Raw genomic sequence first — 16,644 nt, 5'->3', positions numbered from 1 at the left:
TATATGAATATATGAAAAAGCTATAGAAACTAACACAGCTTCCTTTGGCTCTTACCAGGTGAACCTTGAGAAATCTCTGAGGTGGCTTCATGCATCACACTAGAACTTGCAAATGGCATAAAATAACCAGATAAAACATGGTACAGGATGAGGAGGCATCAGGGTTCCTTGATGCTCAGTGCAAATGGTGAACTGAAAGTTCCACTGAGCCCTTGGGAATACAATGGAAATCAAGTTTTTGGAGAAACAGAATAATTCAAATGGGTTATCGCCAATAGATCTCCAACTAACAGACAAGAAGACATAATAGACGAAAAACCTACTCTAATCCATGGAATACATTCTCCTACGGAGAGCTGACCACAGATGGAATGGCTATGCAGGAAGACAATAAGAAATTCATCTCTGGAAGCTAAATGACCTGTTTCATGAATTAGGTGGGTAAGAGAAGGAAGTCAGTGTAGTCATCTATAGGTTCCTTCCTCCCAGTAAGCCTGGAACTCCATGAGAGAAGATGCAAATTGAGATGCCAACAAAAATCAGGCAGGTAACAAAATTGAGCAAAGTAGGGTGTGTAGAGTGTGAGATGAGCCAAGGATTATCACCTTATCCCAAGGACAATGACTACACAACTCCAACTGTCTGTGGCCATAGAAGAATACAACTTGATGTTGCCAGATCTTTCAGTATTTCAAGACAATCCAGAAATCAGGATTTTGTGTTAAATCTTGCTATTTTAACACGTGGTAACCCATGCACATTTAAGATTTTCTGTAGGACACATTTGTGAACCAGAGTCACCCAATGGATTACCATTTCATGGCCTTTAGGAGAAAGGCAGTTTTCCTACTGTAAACCATAAGGCCTTTTATTCTTGTCAAAATTCATCAGTACTTTGTAAAATGGAATAAACTTTTAAGCATTAACTAGCAGAAAAATCTGGCATATTGCTGCTAAGTGAGTGTGTAGCAACTGACAATTATGGACAGAACTCAAACTAGCTCTTGATGCATGGAAAGAGAATACGAGGCAATCAGTTTAAAATTAGAACCACATTTCTTAGAGGCCTCCATCTGTCTTCCTACATGGGGAGTTTGGAGTCTCTGATCCTTCATCTATTTTTGAGTGGCCCTGTCCAGATGAAGAGCAGAAACAGAAATCCTGGATTCTGATTCCAATGGGAGAGGCATGGAATGGTCAAAAGGGTGGAAGAAAGAGAAAAACCCATGTGGAAAGTGTTCACAGCAGTAATTACCATAAAGGATTCCAGATAAGACATCTATTATGCAGCAAAAGGAAAAGACATCAAGATTAGCTAGGGGAAATTAAAGAACAAAGTTAGTGAATTCAGGAAAAAGCTGGATAGGCCTGCTAAAAGATTAATAAAAAGAGAAAAAATGAACAGAGATGACCATGGAATTGTTTGCATTATTTTGGATATGGAAGGCAGGAAACCAAGAACACAGTGGGAGTATACCAAGCAGAGTTGAGTTCTTGGATGAGGCTGAAATTGTGCACACTCCCACTTCTGGTTGCCTTGGCAATGAGACTCCCACTTTATACGAATGACATGAGAATGAGTAAAACCTTATGCAAATGAAGCACACAGTAATTAGAGGCAGAGCCACATGGAGTCTAGATGAGGCCATGTCGGCAGAATATCTAGAGAATAGTCTGAGTGGGCTTATGCAGCAAAGAATGAGGTCATTAAAGCAAAGATACTGAGCTATGAATAAGAGGAATAAGTGCTTGAAAAAGACTGTGGGTTCCACAGACTTGTTGGTTCTCCCATTGATTTTGGTCAAGTTATTTCAGGTAATGGATCATGTAGTCACACGTCCACATTGCCTTACCTGCTCTGTTTTACTGTGTCTCTCCTGGGAAGAAATCTTGGAAAAGGGAAAAAAGGTTGTTTACTGTCCTGGTTCCCTGTGTGTGCTGCCTCACTATTACCCATAAAAGGGAATCAAAGGGGGGCTGAGAAAGTTTCACAGAGAGGCTTAAGAACACACAAATAAAGAGGACAATTAGGCCGGGCACAGTGGCTCACACCTGTAATCCCAGCACTTTGGGAGGCCGAGGCGGGCAGATGACGAGGTCAGGAATTTGAGACCAGCCTGGCCAATATGGTGAAACCCCGTCTCTACTAAAAATACAAAAATGAGCTGGGCATGGTGGTGTGCACCTGTAGTCCCAGCTACTCAGCAGGCTGAGACAGGAGAATCACTTAAACCCGGGAGGTAGAGGTTACAGTTAGCCGAGATCACACCACTGCACTCCAGCCTGGGTGACAGAGCAAGACTCCATCTCAAAAAAAAAAAGGACAATTATGGGATGTTTCTTATGGCTGCTGTAACAAATTACTACAAACTCGTTGGCTTAAAACAGTGTACATTTATTCCTTAGAGTCATGGATGTCAGAATTCCCAAATCAGTTGCAATGGGCTAAAATCAAGGTGTCAGTAGGGGTGTATTCTCTGTGGACACTCTAGGGAAGAATCCAATTCCTTGCCTTTCCCAGCTCCTAGAAATGTAATCCTAGCATTCCTTGGTTTGTGGCCCCTTCCTCCGTCTTCAAAGCAAGAAGCGCAGCATTTTCCTTCGGTCACCACACTATCGTCTTCTCTAGTAGTAGAATCCCCCTGTCTTTCCCTGATGAGGACACTTGTGATTATATCGTTGGGTCCACTTGGATAATACAGAAAAATCTCCCCATATCAAGATGTTTAATCACATCGGCAAAGTCCCTTTTGTCATATAAGGTAACATACTCACAAGGTCAAGGAATTAGAATTTAAACATTTTAAGGGCACTCTATTCAGCCTACTACATGGGGCAAGAGAGAGTAAAAGTGGAAAGGAAAGACAATTTTAAGAATTGCTACTTAAAGTGCATTATAAAGTGCATGAACTTTATTGAAAAGACAAAAGTAAAATGAAAATTTCTTTTTATAAAAACTCTTGATTGTGTTTCTCTGAATTTACACAGTTTTGAGGCTAGAATACATAGGGCACTGGTATGTATATAGGTTATAAGCATGAATCAAATAAAATAATCATTTGAAAAAATTGCATCTAGCAACATGCATCAAAGTATTTTAAGAAATTACTTCTTTGCCAGCACTTATTTTAAATAAGTATTGGTATAAAAAGTGACAGGGAAGATTTAGATATCAGAAGCTATTTATTTTCTGGGCCAATGTACCCTTAAAAGTTGATTTCTCACCTGCTTTCTCTCAGACGTCTGCTGTTTGTATTTGTAAGCTTGTGCAATTCCACAAATTAACAAACATGAGTATATCATTTTTTATTACTCACATTACCTGCTATTTTTCATTCCAAAGGAAAATGAAGGAGAAATTTTACAGCGGTGGTCACAAAACCAAATTTTATAGGGGCCAAGTGTGTCTCATGAGTGAGTGAAGTGGTCCAGATATGTAAAGAGGTAAACTGGGGGGATCCATGCTCTACCTGGAGAAAAAGCTGCTACTCACTTCCATTTCAACAGACAGTATCACTGAAGCTTTTAAATCTTTAAGAGAAGTCAAATATCCAGAATTTCATGTAACATCTCCTGATTTGTAAATGTTGCAGACTAAGTCAAAGCACCATGTGGGCTGAATAAAACTCATTCATTCTGTGGCCTATCACTTTGCAAATTCCATTATAAATTCTATTAAGTACTTTTTACTTTTTAAACCTAAGACAAAAAGGGGAAGTTTTCATCCAGTGAAATGACATGATCACGTTTGTCTTGAATTTATTTCTAATGTAACCACATATATATACTGACACACACATTTACACAAACCTCTGAGTGTGTGAATAAACTACCTTTGAAACCATAAGTTCTTAAGGGACAGCTTTTTACCTCAACGTTACAGCTTTGGCCAGTATTGACCAACGACTGTTTTCCTTTCAGTGAAGATCTATGTAAGCATGTAGGCTGTTGTAAAGAGAAAACAAGTTCCTGAATACAATGTGATTAGCCTCAGTGGTCGATCTAAGCACAATTGTCCCAGGAACCTGGACACCATCCTAACTACAGTTGTAGAAGTCAGCAACTATGCTCTCCTGGCCGTTGGTCAGGATTGGAATGAAACCGTCTCAGGCAAAGAAGCATGCACCCAGATTTTTACACCCAGTTTTTTACAATGCAACTCCAACATTTGCATCAACAAATAAACCATGTGAACAACCAAAACAACTTTTTAAGACAGTGAGAAGAGCTGTGTGCAAGACAAAATGGACCATGAGATAGAGTGTGCTGAGAGGGAGTGGTCAAGGAAGATCTATCATCCCTAAAGAGATGACATTCTGGCTGTGGCTAGAAGAATCCAATCATGTAAATTTCATTTTATTTCTTAAAAAATTTTATGGGTACATAGTAGGTGTATATATTTATGGAGTACATGAGGTATTTTAGTACAGGCACTTAATGCATAATAATCACATCAGGGTAAATGAGGTTTCCATCACCTCAAGCATTCATCATTTCTTTGTGTTATGACCATTCCAATTGTACTCCCTCAGTTATTCTAAAATGTACAACAAATTGTTGCTGACTACAGTCACTCTGTTATGCTATCAAACACTAGATCTTATATATACTACCTATATTGTTGTAGCCATTAACCCTCCCTATTTCCCAACACCCTCTCCCACAACTACCCTTCCCAGCCTCTAGTAACCATCCTTCTACTCTCTCTCTCTCTCTGTGTTCGATTGTTTTAATTTTCAGCTCCCACAAAGAAGTGAAAACACGCAAAGTTTGTCTTTCTACACCTGGCTTACTTCACTTAACATAGTGACCTTCAGTTTCATCAATGTTGTCGCAAATGACAGGACCTCATTCTTTTTAATGGCTGAATAGTACTCCATTGTGTATTTGTACCACATTTTCTGTATGCATTAATCTGTGGATGAACACTTAGGTTGCTTCCAAATGTTGGCTATTCTGAATAGTGCTGTAATAAACATGGGAGTGCAGGTATCTCTTCAATATACTGATTTCCCCTTCTTTAGGTATATAGTTGACAGTGGAATTGCTGGATCATATGGTAGTTCTATTTTTAGTTTTTTGAGGAACCTCCATACTGTTATGCATAGTGGCTGCATTAATTTGCATTTGTACCAAAAGTTTACAGAGTTCCCCTTTCTCCACATACTTCCCAGCATTCATCATTGCCTGTCTTTTGGATAAAAGTCATTTTAGCTGGGGTGAGATTATATCTTATTGTACTTTTGAATTTTATTTATCTGACCATTAGTGATGTTGAGCACGTTTTCATAGACCTCTTTGCCATCTGTCTGTCTTCTTTCGAAAAATGTCTATTCAGATCTTTAGCCCATTTTTAAAATTGGATTATTAGATTTTTTTCCCATTGAGTTGTTTGAGCTCCTTAAATATTCTGGTTATTAATCTGTTGCCAGATGGATAGTTTTTAATCATTTTCTCCCATTCTTTGGGTTGTCTCTTCGCTTTGTTGACTCTTTGCTGTGCACAAGTTTTTGAACCTGATGTGATCCCATTTGCCCATTTTGCTTTGGTTGGCTGTGCTTTTGGGGTCCATGTACATTTTAATTTTGGGGGCTAAATGTTTTTGGCAAAGGGAAATAGAAATGCAAATGGCCTTTGGCAGGAATGAGCACGTAGATGTAAGTGGCAAGAGGCTATGTAGCTGGAGGCAGATTTGAGAGGAAGAAAATGTGATTAAGTTGGAGACACGGATGGGGGCAGATAAGAACCCAAGAGGACTTTAGAATGGAAGGTCCTAAGTGGAAAGGACAGTCTTATTTGTATCTTTAAAAAAACTTACTCTGGCAAGTCATTCTACTTCTTTTAGCCTCTGGTACATTCTCTAAAAGATACAACTAGTATTCTTTTTTCAAAGGGCTCTTAAAGTTAAATTAGATCTTGGACAGAAAGTACCTGGCATACAGTAAGCACTCTATGAACATGAGCTGAACTTGAACATCTTGGGGGGAAGTAATAACACCACAGAGAGGAGGCAGGAGATGAAGGTAATGGAGGAGAACTGTCCCCTTGAGTCCTGACAGCTCCCGCTCCTAAGAAAGACAGCGATCTTACGACACTGCCTTCCCCACTCCCCTTATTTGGATATCCCATGGCTATGCAACAGCTGTGCCCCAACTAGCACCCCATGGTGGCTTCCAACAGCAAAACTAATTTGGTTGTGTCATGCTGAGAAATCCATCTTCTAATACAAATGTAACAGATTAGCATACAAAGAATGGACTGCTGTTGACCACAGGGAGTAGCAAGACAAACTTTAAGTAGCCTGAACAGCGTGTAGTCACTCCCCTACTGCTGTTGTTTTGTAGAGCATAAGAAGTGGGTGGAGTTGTTTCCAACAATAACAATCAAAGGACCAAAGACCGGACCCATGAGAACTGTGATTCCTCCCTGAGCATACAATAAACCAACTAGGCAACGTTTCCTCAAAATAGCAACATAATCTCAGAACCAGCAGTTCCAACATGTAGGTAACTTCCTATAGGTACTCACACTTTTAGATCTATGCAAGGATGTTCAAGGCATTTTTGTATGTAATAGTAAGAGATTGGGAACAACCTAGGTGTTCATCGAGAAGGGAATTGGTCACATCCATTAGGGTACATTGTCACCACAGATGCACGTTCCATGCAGCTGTTAGAAAACAAAGCTGATTTACAGGGACCAACAAATAATAATTTGAAAAACGTGGCAGTAAATGAAGTAAGGTATAGAACAGAGTATAGAGTTGGCTACCATTTGTACATAAAAAGTAGTATATTTATTTGTTGGGTCTTTTTTGGTGCCAGACACTGGAGATTTAGCAGTAAACAAAACAAGCCCTGGCTCCATTTAGCTTACATTCTGATGGAGAGAGACAGACAACACACCAATACACATGGAAATATGTTATATGTCAAGTGCTGATAAAGTCCCATATTTATGCTCGAATTTGGGTGAATCATGTGAATTTGCTGGTAAGTGACCACTTTGACACATAAAGAAGGTGATTTCCAAAGACTTAACCAGATACATACTCAGACAAAATGATGTACAAGAAACAGACAGAAATTTCTCCAGGAAGGAAGCTTAGAAGAAAAACTACTCGCTAGACACGTGGGAGAGCTGATTTACTTTTTGCAATCCCATATGGGTATTGCCTATTCAAAACAAATAAATATTTGAAAATATGTAATCATTGAAGCACAATAGAGTTGACACACAGAGAGGTAGAAGGTAGGTAAGGATGAAGAGAGGATTAAGATCTAAGAAGAGGTGATTTTTTTTAATGTAAAAGTAGGCAGGTGAGAGCAACATACTGTAATAGAGTATGCGCCACTCAAAACCATAAGTGCCCTTTTATTTGTAATTCAGCTCAATCCCCAAGGACAGCACAACCCCTAGGTTCAGACCAGGAATGGCGTGGTAATGAAGGGGAAGACCTGGGCAGGATGGGGGTCTATTCAGGACAATAGGGTCTGTGCCTGAGCTCACCTGGACACCTACCCTACATGTTCCTCAAGGGTCTTGCTTGCAGGCAGCTCAGTGATATAAGCACAGATTGCAAAACTATGGCTTCCCTTTATCACCCTCGGTGTTCCCAGTACCTTGCTCAAATGAGAAAGAAAGGAAAAAAAAAAAAAAAAAGGCCAACCTGCCAATCTGGTCTTTCCTGCAATAAGTGAAAACTAGTGCATCGTTCCTGCACAGAACAGAAGAGTCCAGGCAGCTAAGTCACCTGACCAAAGGCAAACCAAGCAGAAAGAGGTTACGTGGGACCACAATGAACAAGAGGCAGAGACAGGCCAGACGACGGCCAAATGCACAATGAGGCTGGACCTGAGGTTCCTAAAGATGCTGACCCAGCGTTGCATGGTCGCTTGTCTTGGGCCAGACCAAAGCATAGTCCCCTCTACTCTATGAGTGAGCAGCAAGGCCCAAAGAAACAAGTACAACTTTGAATTCTGTTTGAATTCCTGCTTTCTACTCCCTCAGTACTGTGCCCTCAGGCACACAGATGAACATCTCAGCTCCTTTCTCCTTTCTGATAAGGGTAGAGAATAGCAAGGCCTACCTGGTTCGTTTCCTTATATTATTATTACCAAGCTGTTGATTTCAGCATATACATCTAGCTTTTACTTTGTACACTAATACAAGAAGAATCCTCACCTAGGTGAGTTTCCAACACCTTATTTTTCTGAGTCCTCCAGAGTTTTCAAGAGAGAAGTTGTTCCACAGACAGGAAAAATAACTAATGGGTACTAGGCTTAATATCGGGGTGCTGCAATAATCTGCACTACAAACCCTCGGGACATCAGTTTACCTGTATAACAAATTTGCACACGTACCCTCGAACTTAATATAAAAGTTTTAAAAAGATAACGTTTGAAGTCTGGAGAGCATTAGCAATAGTACCTACCTGTAAAAATTTTGTAAAATTAAATAAGATAATGTATAGGAACTGTTTAATATAGTTCATAGTACTTCATAGGTTCTCAACAAATGCTTCCCACCATTATTATTGTACTGTGAATAATGTGGATTTGCAGCATTAACAAGTGATGACTAGGACTCAACTCAGACAGAAGAGGAGAGGCTACTGAATGTTCGTGCCTCCACTCCCAGGTACCTGCTGAAACAGGAATGTCTCCCCTTGCTCCTCCAGAATTCTTGCCTTGTCTCTCCAGGGAGGCCATGTATTTATACTGCACTGGTCTCTTCACCAGGACTGCTATGCTGCACAACTCCAGGGAGGCAGCAATCATATTATATCCCATGAGCATAGTCCTCCACCCCACCCTTCACCTAAAGTTGTGGAACATGGTGTCCTCATGTGCTAAAGGTTCAGGCTTGCTGGGTTATTCCCGTAAAATTTGTTCTATATCTCAGTCCAACTTTTCATGACGACATCCGAGGCTCCCAGCCACCAATGCTACACTCTTCTTTAGCATCAGTCACCCCACAAATAACTGGGAATAACACTCATCTACCTTCCCCACTCTTTCTTATTCATGTATCAATTTGAAGGTATAGGGTAATATTTGTGCCTGCATTTTGAAGATGGCTCCTATCAGTTATTACAGGTATATGTTAAATTAAGTTTCTAATGCTAAGATTACCTTCCCAGATGTTTACATTAGAAAGAATTCTAGATTTGGAGATAAGTGGACACCAGTTCTCCCCCTGAGTATTCAGTAAGGTGCTAAGGAACCTGTGGGATTGCCTGAGTTGTGACTCTTAAGACACTGCAAGTAAGAAGTTACGGCTGACATCAGCATCCAACCATTCTTCTATAAGTAGCAATATTCTATTTTCTTTTGTCTTGGTGGGTCCAGTCAAGGTGTCTACTCTCCCAGGACCAAGGCAGGACCCAACTCAACCAATCAGAGTCATTCTCCAAACATTTCCAACACAGGAGGAAAGACACAAGGCCAGAGCTGATTCACTGACTGCTGTGTGCTGAAGTAACTGCCTGTCAGATCCTCCTTCATGGATCCCTAGAGAGGCTCTCCTTATTTGTTGCAGAGGCGTGCTTTTTGCAGAGCACCCTTGAAACATGCCAATGAATTATTTTTTAATGTAAGTTAATCAGTGTTGGTTTCATCTACCAGCTGCCCTATTGCAGAACCAGAAAGTGGAAATCGCTTTGTGGTGGGATGATGTTCACCAAGCATCCTTCAGGGCTGGTTCACCATGATGCCTGTACAAATCCCTGAGCACCTGCTGTCTATATCACATAAGTAAGTACTTAATCCACATGCTACACCAAACTGCTCATAGTTTCACCCTATAACTGTTGTCTCTGCAGACAGACAAAAGCTTTTCTGTAGGCTGGAGACCATATCATAAACAAGAGGTCTTCAAGACTAATGAATCATGAGAAACTATGAAGTGTGATGCAACTAATTAGTTAGAATCCAAGTCCAATCAGTGATACTTGGAAATGATTTTGGCTTTTTTTTGTAAGTTACAGCACATTCAAGGTCATTTCTATAATACCATCATTCTTACTCATTTACATTCTGAAATGTTTTCTTGAGTGGGAGCGAAATGGAAGAAATTTTTAATGTGTTATGCTTTGTCTTACATATTCTTTAATGCTGTACAGAACAGGGCACAGATTCAATGTTGAATTGAACTGATTATGTGACATCCTGCAAACAATAAAAGAATCATTTTTAAAGAACTTAAAAGGTCCTTCTCACACCTTTTATACCTGATCTCCAGCCCCTCAAGAGAGAAAGGTTGTATTAACGCATTTAACCCTCATATGCTAAATTTCATTTCTAATTATAGGATAACCACAGGAAGAATGGTTATCGAGCCCAGCCCTGTAACTCAAGAATCATAAATGCAACATCTAGCATGGAGAAGCAGGTAAAGAAAATATGTAAACCTTGTTCAATCGATTCTAAAAGGGTGGCCATGTGGGACAGGGCAGAACAATGGCCCCCAAAGGTGTCCATGTCCCAATCCCTGGAACTTGTGAATATGTCACCTTACACGGCAACAGGGACATTGCAGATGTGATTAAGGTAAGGATCTTGAGATGGGGAGAGAGGACATATGAAAGTAGAGTCTGAGAAAGAGAGTTGAAGATGCTCTGGTGCTGCCTTGGAAGATGAGGAAGGGGCCATGAGCCAAGCAAATCAGGCAAGGAAAAAGCAGTCTCTTCCCCTACAGCCTCCAGAAAGAGTTCAGCCCTACTAACACCTTGATTTTAGCTCCATGAGACCCATTTCAGCTTTCTGATCTGCAGAACTGCAGGATAATAAATTTGTATTGTTTTAAGTCAGTAAGTTTGTGGTAATTTATTTCAGCAATAGGCAACTAATACACCATGTATCAACTGCAAACAATTGTTGCCGTTCTAGAATACTGGTTCAACTTGCCAGTTCTTGGGTGGGAGGTGGTAGAGGAGCAGAAGAAGTCACTTTTGGATACTGAGATTAATACCTGGGAGATGAAATAATCTGTACAACAAATCCCAGTGACACGTGTTTACCTATGTAACAAACCTTCACATGTACCCCCAAGCCTAAAATAAAAGTTTCAAAAATCTGAATTTTAAAAAGAAATCTACCTCTAGATAGTTTAGTGAATACTCATTGGATTTTTACAGACTTTGAGGCCCAGGGTGTATCTGTGGGCTGTAGGCTGCCCTTTTTCTTCTGTTCCTCTCCCACGAAAGCCTTCCCCTTGCTTCATCCTGAAGAATGGCCATCCAGCCTCTAAGCATCCACATGATGGCAGCTGACTGCCTTCCTGATCATCATCCCAATAAGTAAGAGCTTTAATATTTCAAAGAGTCTGCTCTGAAGCAGAGATAATTTCTCTCTCCCTTATAACCTTTGCCCACAGGTCCTACTCTTCCCTGCGGGACAGTAACCAGGGGCTCTTGTTTCTCCTCCATAGGACAGCCCTTCATATGTTTGAAGACTGCTATCTCATGCTCTCTGCCTTTCTTCCTGAGACCTTCCTGGAATCATAGCTCTTCTCTCTGTGCACATTCTGTCTGACCCTTCTAAAACGCAAAGATTGGTACGAACCAGCATCCTCCAGGGTCAGGACCAAGGACAGCGAAACCATGACCACTGATGTGTTTCTTTTCAACTACAAATCATCTAAATGCTGCTTAAAATTATTCAATCTTTCCCCAGGCAAAGAGATTTTCTCTGGTGACGAGAAAAATTGCTTAAAGCGGTTTGACCCACACCTCTCTCTCTGGCCTCCTTCCTCTTCCTAGAAATCAAGCTATTGAGTCAGCTTCTACTCATGCCTGCAATCTCTTGCTCAAGCGTCACTTCCTCAAGGAAGCAATCTCAGACCAGCTACCAGTCTGGGTCAAGCTCCTTTGTTGAATGATATTTTCCTTTAGAACATTCAGCTCTGTCTGTAATTATGCACAGTTACTGTGACTTCGTTATTTGATGCCTATGACCCCCTCTAAATTTATAAGCTCTGTGACAGCAGAGTGTGAGCCTGTATAGCGTAGCCCAGCTAATAAATGGGTGGGTGATGAGTTGTGAGTCAATGTGTGGGGGAGCCTGACTTGTCAATATTCTCCCTTATTATCAGAACAAATGAAAACTCCAGTTTTTGGTCATTTTCATATGGTTGGATACCTTCCCCTTCTCAACCTGGCACTTGTAGAATAAATTTTGTAACCTAAATGCAAGACTTCAGTATGTATGTCTCTTAAAGGATACCTTGACAACTTTACCCTGCATTCTAGTTTAGTGATTTCATGGGCCACAATAGGTTCTTTTCTCCTGGACTAATAAATGTAAAAATTTATTAGAAAACTTGGGTCTTCATTTGTTCTACAAACACGTCTTGAGTGGCTACTATGAGCCAGGCTCAGAGGGTAGCTGAAGATAAATAGGTAAGCAAAGCATGAGCCCCACCCTTAGATTACTCAGTCTAGCAGGAGAGACAGAGACATAAATGGACCACTCTGAAACCAAGTGTTCAATGTCATTATAAAGAAAGTTGGGTTCTGTGGTGTAAGTAGGAGTTAACAAGATGAGGATGGCACAGGAGTCCCAGACAAAGGGAAACTCATTATCAAGAAATGAAGGTGTCTCAAGAAGTGACAACTGTTTTAAGTCATTTAAACATAGGTCAGAGTGAAGACAGACAAGCCTGGAAGGCTATGAACAAAGAGACTCATGCAGTGAGTTAAGCAATATGGACTTTATCAACAAGTAATGGGTTATTAACAGGAGCATGACATTTATATTTCAGAAAAAAATCTAGCGTCTACAGGAGGATGAGTGAATAGAAAAGCAGGAGGGAATTAGAAGGTTGTTATAATCATTCAAATAAGAAATAACTGGACAGGTGTAGTGGCTCACGCCTGTAATCCTAGCACTTTGGGAGGCCAAGGTGGGCAGATCACCTGAGATTAGGAGTTCGGGACCAGCCTGGCTAACATAGTGAAATTTCGTCTCTACTAAAAATACAAAAATTAGCTGAGCATGGTAGTACAGGCCTATAATCCCAGCTACTTGGGAGGCTGAGGCAGGAGAATCACTTGAACTGGGAGGCGGAGGTTGCAGTGAGCTGAGCTCATGCCACTGCACTCCAGCCTGGGCAACAGAGTGAGACTCCATCTCGGAAAAAAAAAGAAAAAAAAAAAAAGAAATAACTGGAATCTTACTAAGGGTAGGAGGGAAGAATAGAGAGGAAGAAAAAGACTTGAAAGATCCACAATGTCTATAAAATAGATCTAAGTACAGAGACCTGTGGCCTATCATTGGAGACCTACTTCCAGATGACTTATTTTAACTCAGTGACACAACTGAGTTCACTCAAGCAAAATAATAACAAAAATATTTTTTTCAAAAAAAGACTCCCTGCTTCTGAATGTGCTTTAAATTTCTGAACATCCTTACATTTGGAAAATCATTTTGCAAGATAGGCAGTTTGCACTAGATTCATTTGCATGTATTTAACATTGCAGTGTAAGCTTTCTCCTAAGCATTTTCACCTGCTTCATCACCCACTGGCTGCATTCCCCTAGCAAACATTTATTGGGAACATACTATTTACGAGGTGATGGCAACTGCAGGGGACAGGGAGGTGCAACAACTCAGCCCCTGCAATGAGGGAGTTCACCATCAGTGTGGGAAATGGAGAGTCAAGCAGAACCTCACTAAACCATGTGGTAGGTAGACAGTCATGGTGGCTCACACCTGTAATCCCAGCACTTTGGGATGTCTAGGTGGGAGGATCACCTGAGGTCAGGAGTTTGAGACCAGCCTGGCCAACATGATAAAAACCCGTCTCTACTAAAAATACAAAAATTAGCCGGGTGTGATGGCGAGCGCCTGTAATCTCAGCTACTCAGGAGGCTGAGGCAAGAAAATTGCTTGAACCCAGGAGGAGGAGGGTGCGGTGAGCCAAGATTACGCCATTGCACTCCAGCCTAGGTGACAAGAGTGAAACTCCATCTCAAAAAAAAACAAAAACAAAAATACAATGTGGTAGGCATGGGCTGAGCAAGGGAAACCCAGGGTAATGTGAGAGACACAGAGAGAAGAGGCCCCCTAATTCAGCCTGCAATGGTGCAGTGGAGTCGGGGACAGTCAGGAAAGACACCTTGGATATCTGAGCATTGTTTAGTTTCCCATCTAGTCTGTGGACTTCTCATGGTATGTGTTTCACCTGTCACCCTATCCAACAATCAGCACATGGCTCAAACAAGATGGGGTCAGATCTCCACTTCATGCACATTGGATTTCCACACATGCATGGGAAAGAAAAGAAGGACAGATTACCCCACAGATTCACTGCATCTAGTATTCCTAAGGGGCTGCAGCCACTTGCCAACCATAGACCCATTTCAGTGGACAATGCAACAGGTAAGCATTAAATCAAGAGCTTTGTGAGGGCAGAGAACCCTGTGCCTCCTATCTGGCACAGCATTCCACACCTGGTGGGTACCCAGTAATTGTCCATAGGATAAATGGATAACAACAGAGAGACCAAGAATTTACCGTAGTTGGGTTTTTGCAATAGTGTCTCTCCCCCTCTGGGTGATTATTAATGCACTGCTTCTCCACATTAGGGCAAAGTGAGCTCACATCTCTCTTACCTGCTCTCTGGGCCTCCCAGCTTTGACTTGCACAAGTGGGCACCATCCCACTACCACTCATACTTTTGATTAGTGCAAACCAGAACCACCCCAACCCTACCATCATCACTCACACGAGCAGCAGGATGGAGCTGGCACAGAAGACAAGCCTCCTATACCTCCTCTGCCAAATCTTCAAATATCATCAGTCACACTGGAAAATGGCCCCAGGCCACTGCTGCTTAATGGGCCATGATGGATGAACACAGATCTAGACAAATGATTGTTTACCAACTAAGGGATCAGAGCCGATGGGCCTCTTTCTGTCCTCCGAAGAGCATGTTGCTACTGGGGCAAATGAGTTTGAGTCCAGAGCCAACAATGAGCAGGTGATCAAGCCCCAAGTGAAATGGCCTATAAGCCCCTCATCTTCTGACCACAGAAGCACCATGGGAACATGGAGACAATGCCATTTTTTTTTAAAAGGAACCTTATGATGAATACAGATGAAGAAACACATAATCATTACACATTAAGGTAATCATTACACCATGATCAATAGATAATCGTCACAAGAATAAATAATCATTACATGTTGTTAAGTGCTACAGTGGCAGCATGATAGGGTACTTGATGAGTCTTGGTGGGGGTGGTCAGAGAAGACTACCTGGGGGCTGGGGGTCATGAAAGAAGGCAGGAGGGGAAATCATTTCTGCACAGGTTACAGTAGCCTGAGTGCATGTTCTAGAGCCAAACAGCTTTGGTTGCATCTTGGTTTGTTCGGCTTCTTTCGAGCTATGTTAATGGCGAGTTACTACTCTCTGAGGGTCTCCAAGTGCTCTGTGAAATGTGAACAGTAACAGTTCCCAGGTATTGTGAGTTGTTGTGAGGGTTGTACAAAAGAACAAGCACAACATAAGAAATGCGTAAGAATGAGCCTGAGACACCATGAGTACTCGGTATACATTGGTCATCATATCCAGGACTGCAAGTACAGCAAGGCCAACGAAGCACTTCCTTTGGGTGCAACATTTAAGAGGGCGACAAATGACTCATCAGTCAAGACAAGTAATATTTTAATATGATATTTTTTCAAATCAAAACCAATGGGAAAAAAAAAAGATGCAAAAAAAAAAAAAAAAAAAAAAAAACATTTCAAATAAAAACAGGATCCGACTCTGTGCTTGCCCAACTTCAGTCTCAGCCCTGCTGGATCCTCTAGTATTTTGTTAATCATGGAATTCTTGGCATTAATTTCTATTCTCTAAAATACTGCATTGAAGTAGTATTTACCTTGATAACTGAATTGTTTGGCACCCTTTTAAATTTTGCACCCGAGGAGGGAGTCTTAATCTCCTCTTCCTTGTCTGTCCTGGCCTTGATACATGGCTTTCCAATTTTTCTACTATGTGAGTATACTTTCATATGTAGAAGAATCAAATGAGATGACTTTTTAAAAGAGATGAATTATTAAAAAGAGACTTGATCAGAAGATGTTTAGCTTCGTTTAGGAGGCAAAGCAGACACACGTGGGCCATTTCAAATAGAAAACCATAAGACTGTATGTGGAAAAGGGCCCATTACATGACACAACGGTGGGTGTTATAAGAATTCTGATCCCAGCAAGAGAAGAGGAGGCTGGTGTTTTCTAGAAACAGTTAGAAGAGAAGAAGGCAGAGTTTCTGTGGTAGCACCAGAAGACACACACTGGAGATAGCAATCCCACTACAGTTGATATGACCAGAAGCCCCTGGAGAAGAGTTCACTAAAATGTGAAAGGGGAGTCCAGCAGCTATGTGCTAAGGTGGTGTGACTCTCAGCTCAACTCTAGCCTGACCTGTTTACAGATGGCTGAGAGAACCCTAGAGGCTATCTCAGCCTGTCAACACTGGCGATACTTTTGCCAAGAGAGAGGTGAACCTCTGGTCCAGCTATTGCTGATGCTGCATGAGGGAAACTCTATCCAGGGAGGTGACTGTACTGGTGCCATGGCACTCAGCTGGGCATGCCTGCACTGCCAGTCACCCCACACACACTGTGTACCCCAGCTC

At 41.4% G+C, this 16,644-nt stretch overlaps 1 protein-coding gene across 1 annotated transcript in view; it reads right to left on the bottom strand.

Moving 5' to 3' along the window:
- The window catches only part of GRIN2A (glutamate receptor, ionotropic, N-methyl D-aspartate 2A), a 438,973-nt gene that overhangs the window by 243,200 nt on the left and 179,129 nt on the right, over positions 1-16,644 (bottom strand). The window lies entirely within an intron of this gene.

This window comes from Mandrillus leucophaeus, unplaced genomic scaffold (assembly GCF_000951045.1).
Source record: "Mandrillus leucophaeus isolate KB7577 unplaced genomic scaffold, Mleu.le_1.0 Scaffold263, whole genome shotgun sequence".
Taxonomy (NCBI): domain Eukaryota; kingdom Metazoa; phylum Chordata; class Mammalia; order Primates; family Cercopithecidae; genus Mandrillus; species Mandrillus leucophaeus.
The sequence above is the reverse complement of the archived record's forward strand: the minus strand, read 5'-3'. Positions and strand labels throughout refer to the sequence as shown.